Source organism: Crocuta crocuta, unplaced genomic scaffold (assembly GCF_008692635.1).
Source record: "Crocuta crocuta isolate KB4526 unplaced genomic scaffold, BGI_CrCroc_1.0 scaffold7, whole genome shotgun sequence".
Taxonomy (NCBI): Eukaryota; Metazoa; Chordata; class Mammalia; order Carnivora; family Hyaenidae; genus Crocuta; species Crocuta crocuta.
The window spans coordinates 11,882,877-11,902,937 of record NW_027531904.1 but is presented as its reverse complement, the minus strand read 5'-3'; the positions used below and the strand labels follow the sequence as shown (position 1 = coordinate 11,902,937).

The 20,061-nt window shown below is 51.1% G+C and overlaps 1 long non-coding RNA gene across 1 annotated transcript in view; it reads right to left on the bottom strand.

The window, feature by feature from the left end:
- Positions 1–5,795: 5,795 nt before the first annotated feature.
- LOC144240158 (uncharacterized) overlaps positions 5,796–20,061 on the bottom strand; it is a 35,853-nt gene continuing 21,587 nt past the window's right edge. Inside the window, exon 3 of the long non-coding RNA XR_013337625.1 lies at positions 5,796–5,896. This is a non-coding gene — a long non-coding RNA (uncharacterized LOC144240158). The remainder of the gene's footprint in view (positions 5,897–20,061) is intronic.

The window sequence follows — 20,061 nt, the reverse complement described above, 5'->3', positions numbered from 1 at the left end:
TGTCAGCAGGGAGCATGAAAATTACAAGTCCAGTTCCATTTTTACCAACTGGCTTCAATAAAGAATATTAAATTTACCTTTAAATGGCTTTTGTTTTGTTTAATGGAAATGAGTGTGGGGGCCAACCACCCTGAGGGACATTCTCTGCAGCTCAGAGAGCCCCTGGCGGGGTGAGGGTACAGAGTCTCAGGGAAAAGAGCAACAGTGCCAGACCCCGGCGGGTGACACAGTCGCGTGACAGCTGGGTTCACCCCTCAGACATCCCCTGCCCCCTGCCTAGCCCACCCTGCACCCAGCACGGGAGGCAAGGGGAAGGAGTCCAGCCAGGTGACACAGCTTTCAGACCGGGCTGCCCAGGCACCTAGAGCGGCATTCCCACTCACCAGCACCTGCGCTCGAGGAAGGTGGGGGCGCAAACAGGTACGGGAAAACATAACAGGATTCCGACCCTCATTTGCTGCTGGTAACTGCCTGGGTGGCCCACTGCCTTCTCAAGCTCACCGTGTCCAAATATGAACTCAGCACCTTGCTTACACAGGCCGTTCCTGTCACCTACATCTGATCTGTAACAGTCCCCCAAACCCACACCACCAACTGCCTAACCGCTGCTCAGGCATCACCCATACCAGCCCCTCCTCCCACCCTACACCAGGCCCACTGCCCAAGACCCACTGATTCTGTCACCACCTGTCTCACGACCCCTCTCCGATCCCCCAGCCCTCCTGCGTGAATGTCCTTCCTAACTCCGCTCTCCAGCTGCTCTTTCTCCACATGTCACCAGATCTGTGCTTCTCACGACAGATCTCCTCACTTCCTCAAAAATCTTCCAGTGCTCCCCGTTGCCCACAGAATAAAATCCACCTTCTTTTTTTTTTAATCGTTTATTTATTTTTGAGAGCGTGAGCAGGGGAGGGACAGAGACAGAGGGAGACAGAATCCGAAGCAGCTCCAGGCTCTGAGCTGTCAGCACAGAGCCCGACATGGGGCTCGAACTCATGAACCGTGAGATCATGACCTGAGCCGAAGTCAGAAAGTTAATCAAGTGAGCCACCCAGGTGCCACATAAACCTGCCTTCTTTACCAGGCTCCTGGGACTTGTATTTGGGTTTGTTTGTTTTGTTTTAAAGTAGTCTTCTCGCCCAGCATGGGGCCCAACTCAGGGCTTGAACTCACAACCCCAAGATCAAGATTCAGACACTGAAACAGCCCACTGAGACACCCAGGCGCCTTTCCAAGGACTTGTTCTAGTCACATGCACGACATACAAGAAGCCCATTCCCTGCACCTCAGCCCCACCGCCCCAGACCCCAGGCCCACCTTCCACAGCTCTCTTCCTCTCGAGCCCTACTGTCCAAGGCGGTCCGACACCACCTCCTGCAAAACGGCGCCCTGGGGGGTGAGGGGCGGCAGGCTCCTTCTGCCATTGCTGGCGTCTCAATTTCAGAGTGTCTTTCGTTGCCCTGGGCAGTGAGGCGGACAGTGGCAGCCAACATGTATTAAACATTTACCCTTGTGCCCGGTGCATTTACACACAGGTTCTCACTTAACCACACAGCGAGGGGAGGCAGTTCTCTCTCCATCTCACAGTCGGAGAAGTGATCTGCCCAAGCAGGCGGCAGAGCAGCCTCCACCCTGCACCTCTGACCCCATGTCCAGCGCCGTTTCTTCTCCACCTCCCTGGCAAGGCAGCTCCAAGTGGTGAACCTTCTGGAAACATATCTGTCCTCTGCTTTTACTTAAAGGGCCCTTGAGTCCAAAGCCAGAAGGCAGAGCACACGCCTGGGATCACTAATTCACGTCTGTCCATCCTCCCAGCCCCTGCCCTCCCCGTGCACACTGTGAGGCAGGGCCCGGGCCCACCAGTGAGCGGGTCTGCATAATTTCCTGAATGTCACCAACGACATCTGTCGCCCCCAGCGCTTCCCAAAGTGCACCCAGGGAGGCTCTGAGCCATCTGGCCGGGGAGCCCCGCTGTGGAATCCCATTACCCGGCTCAGCTAATCGGCTTCAAAGCAGCAAAGTAATTAGGGAGGGGGCCGCACACCTGTGTCCTCGCAGGCGCATGGGCAGCACCCTGGGCAGACAGGCTCTGGCGGCGCCCTCATCTCTCTCCCCGTGGGGAACTCATGTCTCTAAATGCCTCCGGCCTCCTGCGGACTAGACTGCCTTGGCAGAAGGGCAGCGCCAGGAAGGATCCACACATAAACGCACAGATGGCTGTGGTGGGGAGCACGCTTCAGGAAGTTAGCTCAGGTTTCTATCTCCCCTCGTCCCCCCATCATCCACGGGAGGGGTCTGGCAGAGTGGAGGGAGAGCCCCCAACCCTCTTCCGCGGCCACACTGGGCTTGCCACACACAGAAACAGTGGACTGAGAAAATACAGGTCTCGGTGTAAATACAGGCAAACCTGGGTGGAAGGGTGACTAAGGATAGGTGTCTCCCCACCAGTAAGCCCCCTGACCTCGAATCAGACCACACGACACGTACAGGAAGTTGAGCTGTAGAAACTCAAAGGCTGCATTTGAGAAGATAAAGGTCGGTGATACTTCCTGAGCACCTGAGGTCTGGACTGGGAAACAAGGCTCTTTGGGGAGCACATACTAGAACAAGCACGTCCCGTCCATTCTCGCCCTCCCCCAGCAGCCCCCCCAGCATAGACAGGTCCAAGGCCACAGTGGGGTGACGGTGATGAAGGAGAAGCAGCCCCTGGAGTTGGAGGCTGGGCTGGGATCAAGCCAAGGACCTGTTCTGAGAGCCTCCCTCCCTCCTCCAAGGGCAGCACCAACCAGCTCCCAAGAAGCCACTGCTGGCCGTGCGCCAGAGCTGGAGGAGTGGACACACAGTCACACTCCCTCCCCAGGTTCCGCAGCCTTGCTGGAAACTTCCCTGTGGAGGGACTTTTGTACCAAGTGCTTCTCCCGCGCTGGGCCTGACAGCACTTTTCGCTGGCTGTACCCTGCGATCGTCACGCTGGCTTCGAGGATCAGGCCCACTTTCCAGTGGGCGCGAGGCAGACTGCAGGCAGATGCGGGAGCCCAGCCCCTGCGGAATGCAAGGGGAGGGGTGTGAGGAGAGCCTCTGCTGAAGTCTGGCTGCCTCAGCTGGAGGGTCAGGACCCAACTTCAAACAGGACCCTCTGAATGGGGCCACCTATCCAGGAGACCCCAGGGCTAGGAGAACAGAGCTGCGGGCCAAAGAAGTGATCTGAGAGCCTTCCACTGTAGAAGGACTTACAAACTGCTCAAGGTGACCCACAAAGCAGGAAACCCAATATTCAGCTAATAAAGTAGAGATAAAACCTGCTAAAGATATCTGTCCCCGAGTAATTCAAATGGATCCAGACCAACACATCACTTAAAAAAACACAAAAACACACAAATTTCACTGCAAAAGCCCTGAAATGGAACAGAACCGTCAGTGGTGGTTTCTTGGGGCTGCGAGGGGCTTACGCAGCCCCTACATCACAGGACACACGTCCCAAGGACCCTGCAAGCACTCGTCCCCGCAATGTGTTCCTCCCGTCCTGGCTCAAATCTCTGTTCCAGTTTTCTCTTACTCCTTCCACACCCTGAAGCCGAGGCCTGGCCTCCCCCACCCCCAGGGAGCTTTCCTGATTCCCTAGAGCCCCCTCCTCCCTCCAGAGGCTTCCCCATCTTTCCTCAAGTGCATCCATTTGGCCTGAGCTTCTCCAGCTCGGCCTCTCGACCTTCCCCCTTCATTACAAGTTATTCCAGGTGGTCAAAAGCCCACAAGGAGCCCTCCGTTGAGAGAGGGGCCGGGGGGGGAGGCGGCACTGTCTTCCCCGACAGCCCTGTTCACACATGCAGCCGAGCCCCACCTGCTGCTGCAAAGATGCAGGCCAGCCCCTGTGACGTGAGCGCACAGGCAAGCAGGGCCGCGAGCCTTTGATGAGGACCTTTGCACCCCATTCTGCAGCCCACCCACACCCTGGCCACTGAGCCTCCCCGCCCCCTCGGGCCTCCCCTGTGTCGCCCTGCCCAGGGAGACCGCCGCTGGAGGCCCCCGAAGGCTCACCCTGGAGCAGCCAACACACAGCTGGCTGGACTTTGGGACCAGCCGGGAAGCTGATGTGGACGGGGTGGCTCAGGGCTGAACCGTGGCCAAGCCGGCCGACTCCTGCTTCCTCCCGGCAGCCGGCCCCAGGACCCCGCCTGCGCGGGGCTGAGCCGACGGACTTCTGTGAGGGTGCTAGAAGAGCACAGGTGCAGGGGCCTGGAGATCGTCGATGGGGTCCAGCTGCGGTGCCTCAAGATGCAGATGCTGAGGCCCAAAGAGAGTCAGGGACTCAGAAGGAGCTTAGGTAGAACCTAGGTCTCCTGAAGGCCGGGCCAGTGGCGGGAGGGGGATGGAAGGCGGGTGTGTTGGAATGAATGAAACTGAAAATGTAATTGTAGGTTCTCTTACAGTTACTTCCATTTTAAGTGGAACTCCAAGACGGGCAAATCCATGGGGACGGAGCAAGGACAGTGGTCACCAGGGCCCCGGGAAAGTGGTGGTGGCGGCAGGACACGGAGAAGGTGTGTAATGCCACTAAATTGTACACATTAAAATGTCTAAAATGATCAATTTTATGTGACATTTATTTTACTACAATTAACCAAAATTGCTCCTCGGCTGCGATAAATAGAATGTATGGTGAGGACAGGCAGACCCTTCCCTCCCTCCTCCCGCCCTCCAGCGCCCGGTGCTGGGAGCCTCCCAGGCTGGGGGGCCACCACGGTAAACAGAGAATTGCCCCCAGGATAATATGCTAAGAAACAAATGAAAGGAAATGATAAAAGGAGTTGTTCCAGAAAAACCATCCAGGAATAGGGGAGATGGCAGAAATCAAACCAGCGGAGGGGGCTGTGAACCCCTGACGGCCAAGTGGGGACCGCGGCTCAGTGTGGAGACCAGCAAAGCCTTCCTCGTACCCTCACAGCTATGTGAGAGCAGGCCACCCCACACCCCCTGACCCTCCCCTGCTCACCACTGTACTTCCCAGCCATACCCCTCTCTCCTCGCTTCCTGCAGGTACTGCTTCCTCACTGGCCCCGAAATAGAAAAGCACCAGGACTATGAAGTCTTGCACACATTTACTTGGTCTCTGTAAAGGTTTTCCTGGCAATTTCCCACACGTTTATAGTCTCAACTCATTTAAATGGCAAATATTCCTGTGGGGCGGGGGAGGGTGGAAGGGGTGCTTTTCTATTTAATTCCCTCACTGAACCACCCACCCTGCCCACCGTGCTGGGGCAGAGACGCCAGGGCAGGCAGAGGCCCCAAGCTGACCTCAGGGAAGCTCTGAAAATAACCCACGGAAAGGACTCCATCTGGGGAGAGGAGGGCATGGGGTGACAGTCTAATGCTTCCAGCTACGCTGGCCATTGGCTCTGGAGACCTGGGCCCTGAAGTTGTGGGCAGGGCAGGGCAGGGAGGTGGGGTGTCCACATCACCCCCAAAGTTACTATTTACTGGCTTTGCCAATTCCTGGCCTCAAAGGCATTGATGTCACCCCCACCCAGGGGGTGGGGCACTTTCTCTCTGAGACTCAGAGACACACACCATACTGGGTTGGGGGAGGGGTCTGAGGCCCGAGGGGAAAGAACAGGCCGTGGCCCCCACAGCAAGCAGCCTGGCCCCCCAAGGCTCTGCCTGCAGGGCCAACTCAGGGCCGTGCTGAGCCACCCACCGGCCCTCTGCTCCCCTGCATGCCAGCTGTCGCAGTCTGGGGACTCTGCGGCCAACAGCTCTCAGCTCTGAGGACGGTGCAGTCGTCTCCTGTGGCCGCTGTAACAAACTGGCACAAACCGGACAGCTTGAAACAACAGAAACTTGCTCACCAGTCTGGAGGCCAGAGTCTGAAATCAGGGCGTCAGCAGGGCCACATTCCCTCCTGTGAGATAATAGGAAACATATATGTTGGTTTCTATCCCACCTGGAAAACCTAGGATGATTCCAGCTCCCGACACAGGACTGGAACCCCTGCAATTTCCTGGGTGATCGGAGTCTCTCTTATTCTAACGAGATGGCCTGGTCACTGGAAATAACAGGCCTTGATCACAAGTTTGGAATTTTAAGTCCTTCCTCCAAAAGGCTGGAAACGGAGCTACTAACTGCCCCTCCCCCCATGTGATGAAGCCTCCGTAAGAATCCCACATGGATGGGTTCGGGGAGCTTCCGGGTTGGTGAGCACACCCATTTGCCAGGGGGTGACACACCCCACGTCCACAGGGACAGAAACTCCCGCATCCAGAGCCCTCCCAGACCTCACCCTCTGCGTCTGGCCGTTCACCTGCGCCCTTTGGCACATCCCTTAGTAAACCGGTGAAGGGAAGTGTTTCCCTGAGCTCTGTGAGCTGCCGCAGCAAACACCCGAACTGAGGACCAACATCCGGTTTGCAGCAGGACAGCAGCAGCTGTGGGTGACCTGGGGACCACCGCTTGGACTTGTGTGCGAGGTGGGGCAGTATGGCAGACTGAGCCCCCGCCTGGGGGTACGGCGCTCTCTCCAGGTAGATGCTGTCAGAGGTGAGCGACGTTGCAGGACACCCGGTGGGCGCCGCAGAGTTGCTTCGTAGGAAAAATCCCCCACATCTGGTGACTAGAAATGGAACGTTCTGCATAAGTACAAGAGACACGTGGGAAAGAAGAGTCTCCCCAGTAGGCCCTGAAGGAGTTCGAGCTTCAGGCCGTCCTTGGCTTGTGGCTGCATCACTCATGGTCGTCTCTCTTTCCTTATGTCTCTTAGGAGACATTGGATTTAGGACCCACCTGGATAACCTAGGATGATTCCATTTGGAGATCCTTAATTACCTGTACAAAGCTCCCCCCCCCACCCCGCCCCACTTTCCAAATAAGGTCACATTCACAGGTTCTGGGGGTTGGGGAGGGGACATGTTTTTGGGAGCCACCAATGAACCCACTCCATGTGCCACTAGGTTACCCGCTCCCCAAACTGCTAACCAGACCCTGCTGTTTGCTTAATTTCAGTAGTAACAGCAAGAGTAATACTGACATAACATTTATTGAGGGCTTACTAACTTCTAGGCACCGTGATAAGCCCTTCATCTATATTAACTCTTGTCACCACAACCTTTTGAGGCACGTGCTGTCATCTCAAATTACAGATGGGAAGACTGAGGGTCTTCTAGGAGCGTGCTGTGGATGACAGGCTGATCCAGCACTCAACCCCGGGGCTCCCTGAGGCCGGAGCGGACACAGGGAAGGGTAACAGGCAGAGCGGCTGTGGGACGGGGTGAGGAGCAGAGCAGGGTGTGGAGGAACTCTGGCAGACACTGCTCGGTCCCTCCAGCCCCGCTGTCCTCATGACCTTGAGAGTGGCTCTTCCTGGTTCAGCAGCTATGGCTCAAGGACACTGATCTTAACCTTAGATGCACATTAGGATCCCTTGGGACCTTTTAAAAATCCTGAGGCCCAGACCACAACCCAGCCAAGTACTGCAGCATCTTGGAGGTGGGATCCAGGCACGGACGGCCTTCACAGCGGCCGATTCCACCAGGCAGCCAGGTTGAGAACCACTCCTCCAGTCTGTTCTCTCTCTGGTTCACCATGTCCACCAGGGACAAAGCTCCCTGTGACCTGGAAGTTCCTGAGCGCAGGTGAGGGACACTTGGGAGCAGTAGTATGGATGGGGTGGGGAAGGAGAACACGAAATGGTCCCTTGGGGTGGCGATGGATGCCTGCCATACCCCTGGCGTGAGCTCAGTTTCTATGGGCCTTTTGGGCTAGTCCGAGGAAGGGATGCCTGAAGGGCTCACACCTGACAAGTGTGACGTCTCAGAGGGCAGGCAGGACACAGGACTCCCAGCATGTGACCTCTGTGGTGGGGGCCCTGACCAGACCTGATCACTCAGGGTCACAGGGCCACCAGCTTGTCTACAGAAGCTCCGACAGCTCTGCGGGCTGAGGCCCAGAAAGCTCTGGCCCTGGGAATCTATGTTGGACTGGAGGGGCGGGGGTGGCCTCACTGGAAACAACTGACACCCCAGCTCTAGCCTGGACCAGACTTCTGTGCCGGGTGATGAGGGTTTGGGGGTGATAGTGGGGTCTGTGGGGTCCAGAGCTGATGCCCAAGAAAGAATTCTTGAAGATGTCTTTAGTGCAAAAAGGCGATTGCATTAAAGCACAGCTACAGGACCTGTGGGCAGAAAGAGCTGCCCCGGGACCATGAAGAGAGACTGGTTCTAGACTACGGAGCTGGGGAGGTGAAGCCCAGGGGAAGTTTCCAGTGAGACTTTCACCTGCCGAAGAAGACTCCCAGGACGCTGGGGGCCAGGCTGTTGTCAAGGGAAGGCTGTTTGCCCTCTAGCACAGCATCAGCAGTAAGGCAGCAGGGAGCTCTGGAGAAACTCGCCTGCCTCTAGCATCTGTCAATGGGCTGCAGGCTATGAGGAAATTGAGTTCCATCTGCCATTTCCTTCTGCCTTGTTCCCCACATCACTCTGGAGGGTGATGGAGGCGCAGGTGACAATCTCTATCAGTTAACCACTTGGGTTTTTCCCCCTTTCCTTGTTTTGGGGCAGCCAGGAATGCCTGAGGAATATCACGCACAGCCCACCTGGGGGTGGGGGTCAGCTTGTGCTCCCTCATCACCTGGGTTCCACTCTTTTCTACAGAGGAGGACGCGCGGGCCCCCTCTGACCAGCTGGGAGCTGGGTTTAAGTCCAGGTTGGGGACTCTCCGTAATTAAAACAAAATGAAGGCTCTGATGTTGACCGTCACTAAAAGATAATGAAATTTCAGCGTAGAAGGAAAGGTGCTGCTGGTCCCCCACCTGAGAGCCTCCCCGCCCCCGGGTCCCTGCGACGGCCTCCACCTCCGTGTCCCCTCCCTCCATCTCTGTGTGGCCACCTCTCGCGGGCTCCTTTTCTGTTCCCCTTCCCAGTCTCCCGTCGGAGTCTCCTCTCCCCTCTGCAGATACCACTTTGCAGTGAAATTGTGGCTCCAGTGTCTCTCTCTCAATCTCTCGGTCTTTTTTCCTGTTTCCCTAAGTTTGTGCATTTGGCTCACTGTCCTGCTCTGTCTCGGTGTCTGTTACTCTGTCTGCTGTTTCCCTGTGTTTCTCTTTCTCTGTGTCTCTCGGCCTCACTCTCTAACTCCATGTTACTGTGTCTGGCACCAAACTGCCATCCATAGCGGGAGGTCAGGATCATTGGAGCCCCTGCTGGCCCGCAGCGGCCCAGCCCCACATGGCGCCCCGGCCTGCCAGCCAGGGTCACGGCCTCCAGGCCCACGGCTCCACCCTCCCACGTCTTGTTTCTGGGAAGCAATATTGAATTAGCTGCTAGACCCATCTGGCCAGCCCTTGGCCTAATACCATTTGGCAGCTCATGCCTCAATGCCCAACCCAGCCCGTGGCCTCACGGCCAGAAATCCAATTTACTACAGCTTAATTGAGCCCTGGACTCCGGAGGCACCGGTCCTTGGGCCCTCCCGCCCAGCCAGCAGCAGATTTCCCGGTGATTAGAAGGAGGAAAAAAAAACCCAGCAGGAGCCAATCTAATTTCAATTACCCTCATTTTCTCCCCGGAGCAGCACACACGCCTGGCTAAGTGCGTCTTTGTGTCCGCCGCAGTGGATGCTGATAAGTGTTAAGTATTTTGAGCACTTGGGGTGCCCCAGACACCCTGCATTTACCTGCTAACTCTGCTCAGAGGGCGCACTGCGCCACATGTGTTGGCCTCGGTACTTAGTCCTGTACTACAGAGCCCAGAGAAGCGAGTTCAGAGCCGCCACTGGTGCCCAAGCTGCTCTAGACCTGGGTCTCCCACGGTCACAGGCCCGCCTGCTTCTGGTGGAGCCAAAGACCGGGCTCTGATAAGATTTTATGACTCTGATGAGAATCACCCCATTTCTCCCCACTCCACCCCCAGCCAGAGCAGCCAGCTCTCCAGGGCTGGTCTCTTGGAGAGGGACGAGCGTGGCGGGAGACAGCTACCTTTCCTATGCCTGGAGGTGCCTCGGTCCAGACTGCGTCCCAGACTGTGTCCAGAGCCCCACTCTGTCAGTCCTTGGGGATGATCAAGTCCAACACTGAGGCCCAGAGACTAGAGGCCACTTGTCCAAGGTCACACAGCAAGTCTGCGTGATTCCAGTGCTACTCCCCATCTGACTGGGGAACTAGCTATTCCTGGGTGGGGCCTGCCCGCTGCGCATGCTCACTTGCCAGCCTCTGGGAGGAGTGGGCTCCAGTGAGGGGCAGGCTCTGTGTCAGGCTGGGTCCACATAGCCTGGCACGTGGCTGGATTCCTGAACTCAAGAGCTAACAGGAACCTCCACATGTGGCTATGGAAACTCAAAGTCCACACGGGCACTCGCCATGAGCCAGGGTCGCCACTGAGCTCTGAGCACAATGACAAACAGCAGGGGCCTCGAGCAGGAGTCCAAGAGAGTTCCAGAAGTGCAGCCTGTGAGATTTTGAGCCCAAACCAGGGAGAGAGGGAGTTGCCCACAGGGTGGCAGCATGAGGCCCAAAGGCCAAAGTCCCTGCAGCCGGGTCCCCAGGGCTCCCGGCCCTTCTAGCCCAGAACTTCCCTGCTGGGGGTGGACTGGGGTGATTGTTCTGGACCCTCCATCCCGGGCCTGGGGAGAGGGGCTCTGTCAGCATCTGGTCGGGGCCTGGGAAAGGAAGTAGGACCTGGGAATAACATCAGGATAAGAGGAGGGGATGGTGGACGCTTGGGCCTAGGTCCCGCCTGACCCCTGACGCTGAGAGCGCTGGAGGAAGGCTGAAGAAGGGAATGAAGTCTGTCCTGTGTTGGAACCTGCTGGGACTGGCCCAGACCCTAGCTTCATAAGGCTGCCTCTGGTCTAACAGTGAGCCAGGGGGCCTGGGATCTTCAACAACAGGGGAACAGCGTTCCCCCCCCCCCAACCGTAGCAGGTCTCCTGACCACCACCTCTGAGAGACCCCAGGGCAGCTGTCTCTCCCACAGGAAGACAGGCAGGCCCCAGGGGCAGTGATGCACTGAAAAATCACCAAGGATCTCACACGTGGAATCTCAAAAAGCCAAACTCAGAGAAACAGACAGTAGAGCAGTGGGTACCAGGGGCCGGGGTTGGGAGACACGGGTCGAAGGGTACAAACCTCCAGGTACAAGATTAAGGAGCTTTGCGTATCTAATGTACAGCATGGTAATTGTAGCTAATAATACTGTATCATCTACTTGAATGTTGCTAAGAGAGTAGATCCTAAATCTTCTCCCCACAAAAAAGAATGGTAATGATGGACAGGATGGAGATATTAGGCAATGCTGCAGTGATAATCATTCTGTAATATATAAATGTATCAAATCAATACATTGTACACCTTAAATTTATACAATATTATGTCAATTATATCTCAAAAAAGCTGGGGAAAAATGATCAATTCCAAAGAGGTTTTGTTTCTAAGAATATATCTATTGATATTTACCATTTTCAATTTTTTAAAAATATTATTATTTATCTCTAGGAGAGAGAGAGACAGCGTGAGCAGGGCAGGGTCAGAGAGAGAGGGAGTCACAGACTCTGAAACAGGCTCCAGGCTCTGAGCTGGCAGTCAGCACAGAGCCCGACGCGGGGCTCGAACCCACGAACCGCGAGATCATGACCTGAGCTGAAGTCGGACGCTCAACCGACTGAGCCCCCCAGGCGCCCCAACCATTTTCAGTTTTAAAACTGGTAAGTACTTGGGGCAGCTCATTCGGTTGAGTGTTGGACTCTTGGTTTCAGCTCACAGCCGTGAGATGGAGCCCTCCTTGGAACCTGCTTAGGATTTTCTCTCTCTCCTTCTACCCCTTCCCCCACTCTTGCTGTCTCTAAAATTTTAAAAAACAAAAAACAAAAAACAACTAGGGGTGCCTTGGTGGCTCAGTCAGTTAAGTCTTCAACTTCGGCTCAGGTCATGATCTCATGGTTGGTGAGTTTGAGCCCCGCGTCAGGCTCTGAGCTGCCAGCTGGGATTCTGTGTCTCTGTGTCTCTCTGCCTGTCCCCTGCTCACTCACTCTCTCTCAAAAGTTAATAAACATTAAAAAATTAAAAAATAATAATAAACCACTATATGTTAATATAAAACATATTTTTATGTAAGCATGTTTTCCAAAATAAAGAAGGTATAGTGAGAAGAGTGGCATTGTTTTACACTTCACAAATCTCTTCTAATGTCTGGCTGTAACTGAAGATGCGCAATTCTCACATCTGCTTCTGCATTCAGTCTGTCATGATGTGTTGTTTGGGCTGAACTGTATGAAGAAGAGATGACCTCGGGGATTTGTAGTAGGTCAGTCGCTTGGGCATCTGACCTCGGCTGGGGCCATGACCTTGCGGTTCATGGTTTCGAGCCCTACACAGGACTCTGCGCTGACAGCTCGGACCCCGGAGCCTGGTTTAGATTCTGTGTCTCCTTCTCTCTCTGCCCCTCGCCTGCTTGTGCGCGCTCTCTCTCTCTTTCTCAAAAAAAAAAAACAAAAAACAACAACCATATATATATGTATATATATTAAAAGAAAGAAGAGAGATGTTTTAATAATCTTTTCAGATAATTGTGGGTATTCTTCTGAAACACTACACTAAAAATCAAGTGTTAGGGAACTGACTCTTTTTTTTTTTAAATGTTTTTTTTAATTTATTTCTAGGAGAAAGAGACAGTGTGAGCAGGGGAGGGTCAGAGAGAGAGGGAGTCACAGACTGAAACAGGCTCCAGGCTCTGAGCTGGCAGTCAGCACAGAGCCCGACGCGGGGCTCGAACCCACGAACCGCGAGATCATGACCTAAGCGAAAGTCGGACGTTTAACCGACTAAGCCACCCAGGCGCCCCGGGAACTGACTCTTGATTTCAGCTCAGGTCATGGTCTCATGTTTCATGAGTTCAAGCCCAAGTTGGGCTTGGGACTCTCTCTCCCTCTCTCTCTGTCCCTCCCCTGGTTTGTCTGTCTGTCTCTCTCAAAACGGATAAATAAACTTTTAAAAAATAAAAATAAAATAAAGGTTAGTTGCAGTGTGGAATCTGAAACCACAATGTACTCCTACATTACAATCCCTTGGTCTATCTTGACTTTGAATAAATTTTTATTCATGCATGGTTTTGTGACAGTATGCATTGGTTCTATAGAAAATATTGGCTTCCTGAGTTATGCAGACCTTTCAAATGTTGGCACATTTTATTGTACAGTATTAAAAAAAATCACTTTATGAATACTACCACAGAGTTCATCAGAAAAGTGTTTAAATTGAAAAAGATTTTAGCTTGTGGTGGCAGATACAAGTTTTCCAAGACTCACTTTCATCTGAAAGCTCAGATTTTTTCATTGTCAACAAGGAGTGCCAGCTGTTTTCTTTTTTTTTTTTGCATTTTTCTTTTATTTATTTATTTATTTATTTATTTANAGCATCTAGAGTTCTCTGATTTGCTCATTTTAGCCACTCTGACCCTGCCAGTTGTTTTCTGGAAAACAGTGGAGACCACCCAACCTAAGTGCAGGCAGTCCTGAAGCACACGGCACACCCAGTGTTGCCCCTCGCCCAGCCTGCGGCAGGTCTGTTTCAGACATGGACCCAGGGCAGGGAGATGCTGTCCCATATGCACCCTGTTTTTCGGGTGTTTTTTAACACATCCACACAAATGAGTTCTCTGCGCCTCTCTAGGAGGTATGTGTGTGATTCTGGGGATCACAGAGCGGGTCAACAAGATGTCCTGGAGGGAGACAATTCATGTGGCTTCTAGGACAGGGTCAGTCATAGGGGACCAGGGAGACCCGTCCTCTGGTGATAGGACTATAGGCATCTGGAGTCTTGAGAACAAAGGCCCACCTGAGCGGGGGGTGGGGGGCGCGTACAAGCGGTGCCTGATAACCAACCTTCCTTGGCCCAGAGCCGGTGGGGGAGGGAGGGGGGAACTCAAGAGGATGAAGGACTTGCCAGCTGCCTGGGGACCAGCACTGCTGCCTCCCCAGTGAATGAGGGTCTAGCTGGGAGGGAGCTTGGACACCTGGCCTGCTGGACGGTGTGAATGTGGGCTGTGCAAAAGGAGCATGTACAGCCTGAGCTTGCTCTGACCTGTCCCTCTGCGTGCCCTGTGTGTTATTGGAGTGGGGTTGGGAGCGGGGGTGTCCCAGGAAACTGTGACACCATCCACAGATATTCTATGCCAGGTTCTAGGGGACCTCCCAAATTATAGCTAGGGAACCTTCCTCCAGAGTCATTTATGTGGCCCATAAAACAATAAAAGATTATGCTAAGGGTACAGTGATCATGGAGGACAGAGGCAGGACCAAACTCAGGCTGGCAGGCACCAAATGCTTTACAGAAGAGGTGACCCTGGAGCTCCCCAGGGGGAAGTGGGTCATGAGTGGATGAGAGTCCTTCCACATTAAAGGAAGCACCAAGAAGGGACATGAGTGTCCCTCCCCCGGCAGATGAATTTGAACCATCTGTGAACAGAAGGGGTGAAAGGGTGCTCCAGGCAGTAGGGCCACAGGCTCATTGAGAAACTACAAAGAGATGAGGCTGGAGACACAGGCAGAGTCCAGGTCACAAAAGGCTTTGAATGTCACCCTTAGAATCACAGATTTGATCCTGCTGGCTCTAAAGGTCAGCTGAGCAGTTCAAGCAGGGAAGCGCCACACTCAGATCCCTTTGGGAAGGTCACTCTGGCTATGGCGGTGTGTGCTGGGGGACAGAGCAGTGAGGCTGAGTTAGGGCAGCGGCTGTGGGAATAGGTTGGGGGGGTGAGGAGGCTTGAGGGCCCAACAGGTGGAGTCCCAAGTTGTACACAGAGAGTGGTCTCATCGAGCGGCTTGGTGATTGGCTACTCAGGGGTTCAAAGCTGAGTCTAGCGTGGATCCCACCCCTGTGATAACTGGGCAAGTGGGAGGTAATGTCTCGGGACAGGCAGGGTCCAGCTCAAGGCACTGAGAAGTCACCTCACTCAAGTGATGGATCAGTAATCAAAAGGTTTAAACCCACAGCAACAAAAAGGACAGGAGGGGGCCACATAAGTGAGATCACATAAGTGATCTCAGCACGGTTCTGGAAGATGGAAAGTAGGTGGGGGCCTTTGGGACAGATTACAGGCAGCAGAAGTCCAGAAGCAGAGCCTCTGAGACCAGCATCACAGAGGGTAAAGTGGGAAGCAGGCAGGAGCAGACAGAGCCCATGAAGCTCCAAGTGTGGAGCTAATGCTGCTTCCCCCCGTTCGTGATGCAGCCAGGCACGTACCCTGAGAAGGAAATTCAGAGCTTCCTCTCTAAATAATTGAACAAAATGCCTGGTGAGAGCGGGTACAGTGCTCTCGACAAAGTCCTCTGTATGCTAGCATTTAGGGGCTCCCTGGTGTGACATCTGGCTCCCATTTGTTCAGTCTACACCCTGCCCACGCACACTAAGCCCCAGAGCTTCCTGTTCAAATACAAAGGGACACCTGGTAGCCACACACATTTGACAAAAGCTTCCGACGTGAAGGAGAAAGTAAAAGAAGTCCTCAGAACAAACTCAGAGAATAAAAGATAACTTTCAAAAGAAAGAAAGACATTTTGTACCCCCAGGAAACTCAAGAAAATACTGCATCAGAGATGAAACAGGAGGTTAAGAAAAAAGGGAACAATTAGAGAAAAAATAACTTTTTAAAAATTGTGGTAAAATATACATACCACAAAATTTACCATATTAGCCGTTTTTAAGTATCGTTCTGTGGCATCACACACTTTCATACTGTTGTAAAACCATCACCACCCCCATCCATCACCAGAACTCATTCCATCTTGCAAAATACATTGTGGCCCCAGCAAACACTGGCTCTGCAGCCCCTCCTCCAGCCCCGGCACCACCATCTGCTTTCTGTCTCTAGGAACCTGAAGACTCATGCAGGTGGGGTCACACAGCACCTGTCCTTCTGTGACCGGCTTCTTCCTCTACCATTAATGTCTCCAGGGTTCATCCGTGTTGTGGCGGGGGTCAAAACGTCCTACCGTTTTCAGGTTGGGAAACATCCCATTGAACCTGTGGGCCACATCTGCTGATGGACATGGGGTATTTCCACCTTTTGGCTATCGTGAGTAATGCTGTTTTGAACATGGATGTACAAATATAAATAATTTTTGAGATAAAAAAATGTACTTGTCACAATAACTTTTAAGAGATGGTTTGGAAAATAAAGTTGGTGAAATCTCCAGAATATGGAACAAAATGTCCAAAAGCAAAATACATGAGAGGAAAGATAATACTTAGAGGAATAATTCAAGAATTTCAAAAGCCAGTAAGTTGGAAATCTGGAAAGAAAGCAAAGGAAAATGAAGGGGAATGGGATTATGGAAGAAGTGAGAAAAGCAAATTTCCTAGAGCCATATTGAGGCCCTATGTATGTCATGCATCATGTAGACCCTAGGGCTAAAACTGACACAGTCCTACCTCGTGGCCATGAGGACCCTGGGGGAGAGAGAGAGGGAGGGAGAAACCAAGTAGTTGTATAAGCTAATAGACCATTGTAACCTCTGGAATACATACCACAAAGGAGGCCATGGAAACTGAGGCTTCTGAGACAGGGATGTCTGAGCTCAGAAGTAAGCAGGCAGGAGAGTTGGCAAAGGGGGGGAGGGGGTGCAAAGCCAAGGGGAAATGCAATGAGTCGTAGGATCTAAAAGAAGGCAGCAGGGGCACCTGGGTGGCTTAGTCAGTTAAGCGTCCGACTTTCGCTTAGGTCATGATCTCGCGGTTCTTGGGTTCGAGCCCCGCGTCGGGCTCTGTGCTGACTGCCAGCTCAGAGCCTGGAGCCTGTTTCAGTCTGTGACTCCCTCTCTCTCTGACCCTCCCCTGCTCACGCTGTCTCTCTCTCTCTCTCCTAGAAATAAATAAAACATTAAAAAAAAAAAAAAAAAAAGAAGGCAGCATTCAGGCCCTGAATAATGTAGGACTACTTCTTCCTAAAGCCATTATTCTCAGGAGCAGGAAGGACAATGGGCTTTTCTACCAGAGAGAAGGCGCAGACTTAGACTAAATGAGAAGACAGAAGAATTCATCCCAAATTAAAGAACACGATAAGGTCAGGGCCAGAGATCTAAGTGAAACAGATATACTTATCTGCATCATGCCTGACGCAGAATTTAAAGCAATAATCATAAAGATACTGCTGGTCTTGAGAAAAGAATGGAAGACTTCAGGGAGGCCATTAACACAGAGATAAAAGAGTAAAAGACAATCAGGTGGGGCACGTGGGTGGCTCAGTCAGTTGAGTGTTCAACTCTTGATTTCGGCTCATCAGGTCATGATCCCAGAATCTGGGGATAGAGCCCCATGTGAGGCTCCATGCCGAGTGTGAAGTCTGCTTAAAATTCTCTCTCTCTCTCTCTCTCTCTCAAATTAAAAAAAAAAAAGACAATTAGGCAGAAATAAAAACTGTAATAAGTGAGATTTGAAACCAGCTGGATGCAATGAACACAAGGATGGAAGAATAAGAGGAACAAATAATTGATACAGAAGATAGAATGTTGAAAAATAACGAACAAAAGAGAGAAAGAACTATGGATCATGATAACAGACTCAGGAAACCCAGTGATTTCATCAAATGTAATAATATTCATATCTTTGGAATACCAGAAAAAGAAGAGAGGAGAGAAAAGGGGGCAGGTTTATCTGAGAAAATAATAGCTGAAAACTTCTGTAATCTAGGGAAGGAAACAGACATCCAGATCCAGGAGGCACAGAAAACTCCCATCAAAATCAACAAAACCAGACCAACACCAAGACATATTGCAATTAAATTTGCAAAACATAACCATAAAGAAAAAAAATCTACAAGCAGCAAGACAAAAGAAGTCCCTAACTTACAAAGGGATACCCATTAAGACTGGCTGGAGATTTCTCAACAGAAACTTGGCAGGCCAGAAGGGAGTGCCATGATATATCCAATGTGCTGAATAGGAAAAATATGCAGCCAAGAATACTCTATCCAGTAAGGCTATCATTCAGAATAGTAGGAGAGATAAAGAGTTTCACAGACAAACAAAAGTTAAAGGACTTTGTGACCACTAGACCAGCTCTGCAAGAAATCTTAAAGGGGGCTCTTTGAGTGGAAAGGAAAGACCAAAAGTGACAGAGAACGAGAAAGGAATGGGGGCGCCTGGATGGCTCAGCTGGCTAAGCATCTGACTCCTGATTTCAGCTCCGGTCATGATCTCACAACTCATGGCTTTGAGCCCTGTGCTTGACTCTTCACTGACAGTGTGGAGCCTGTTTGAGATTATCTCTCTCTTCCCCTCCCTGGCATATACATGCTTGCATGCTCTCACTCTCTCTCAAAATAAATAAATAGAAGAAGGAGGAGGAGGAGGAGAAAGGAAGAGAGAAAATGCCCAGAAACAATGACAAAACAAGTAATGAAATGGCACTAAATACATACCTATCAATAATTACTCTGAATGTAAATGGAGTAAATGCTCCAATCAAAAAACAGAGGGTGTCAGAATGGAGAGTAAAAAACAAGGCCCATCTATATGCTACCTATAAGAGACTCATTTTAGATATATAGATACCTGCAGATTGAAAGTGAGAGGGTGGAAATACATTTACCATGTAAACAGATGTCAAAAGAAAGGCGAAGAATACTTATATCAGACGAAAAGATTTTATACCCAAGACTAACATGAGATGAAGAACGGCATTATATGATAATAAAGGGCTCTATCCAACAAGACGATCTAACGATTGTAAATACTTATGCACCCAACATGGGACACCTGAATATATAAATCAATTCATAACAAACATAAAGAAACCCATTGATAATAATACAATAATAGTGGGGGACTTTAACACCCCACTTACAGCAATAGACAGATGGTCTAAGCAGAAAACCAACGNGACCTAAGCGAAAGTCGGACGCTCAACCGACTAAGCCACCCAGGCGCCCCAATAAATAAACATTTAAAAAGGAATGAATGGGATAACCAGAAAATCAAAGAACACATTTTNACGAGGAAACAATGGCTTTGAATGACACACTGGACTAGATGGACTTAACAGATATATTCAGAACATTCCATTGTAAAGCAGCAGAATACACATTCTTTTTATGTGCACATGGAACATTCTCCAGAACAGATCACATAATGGGTCACAAATCAGCTCTCAACAGGTACAAAAAGATCGAGATCATACCATGCATATTTTCAAACTACAACACTATGAAATTCGAAGACAACCACAAGAAAAAAGTTGGAAAGCCCTCAAATACATGGAGGTTAAAGAACATCCCATGAAAGAATAGGAGGGGCTCCTGGGTGGCTCAGTCCGTTAAGCATCTGACTCTTGATTTCAGCTCAGGTCATGATCTCATGGTTGGTGAGTTCGAGCTCCGTGTCAGGCTCCACACTGGCAGTGGAGACCCTGCATGAGATTCTCTGTCTCCTTCTCTCTCTGCCTCTCCCCTGATTNAGAAAATCAAAGAACACATTTTTTAAAATACATGGAAACAAATGAAAATGAAAACACAACAGTCCAAAAACTTTGGATACAGTGAAAGCAGTTCTAAGATGGAAGTATATAGCAATATAGGCCTACGTAGAGAAGCAAGAAAAATCTCAAATAAACAACCTAACCTTACACCTAAAGGAGCTAGAATAATAAACGAAACCTAAAGTCAGCAGAAGGAGGGAAATAATAAAAGTTAGGACAGAAATAAATGATATAGAAACAGCAACAGCAATCAGTGGAACAGATAAATGAAACCAGGAGCTGGTTCTCTGAAAAAATTAATAAAATTGATAAACCTCTAGCCAGACTTATCGAAAAAAAGGGGGGGAGAGGACCCAAATACATAAAATCACAAATGAAAGAGGAGCGATCTCCACCAATACCACAGACATACAAACAATTATAAGAGAATAGTATGAAAAATTATATGCCAATAAATTGGGCAATCTGGAAGAAATGGATAAATTCCTGGAAACACACAAACTACCAAAACTGAAACAGAAAGAAAGAGAAAACTTAAACAGACTGATAACCAGCAAAGAAATTGAATCAGTAATAAGAAATCTCCCAACAAACAAAAGTCCAGGGCCAGA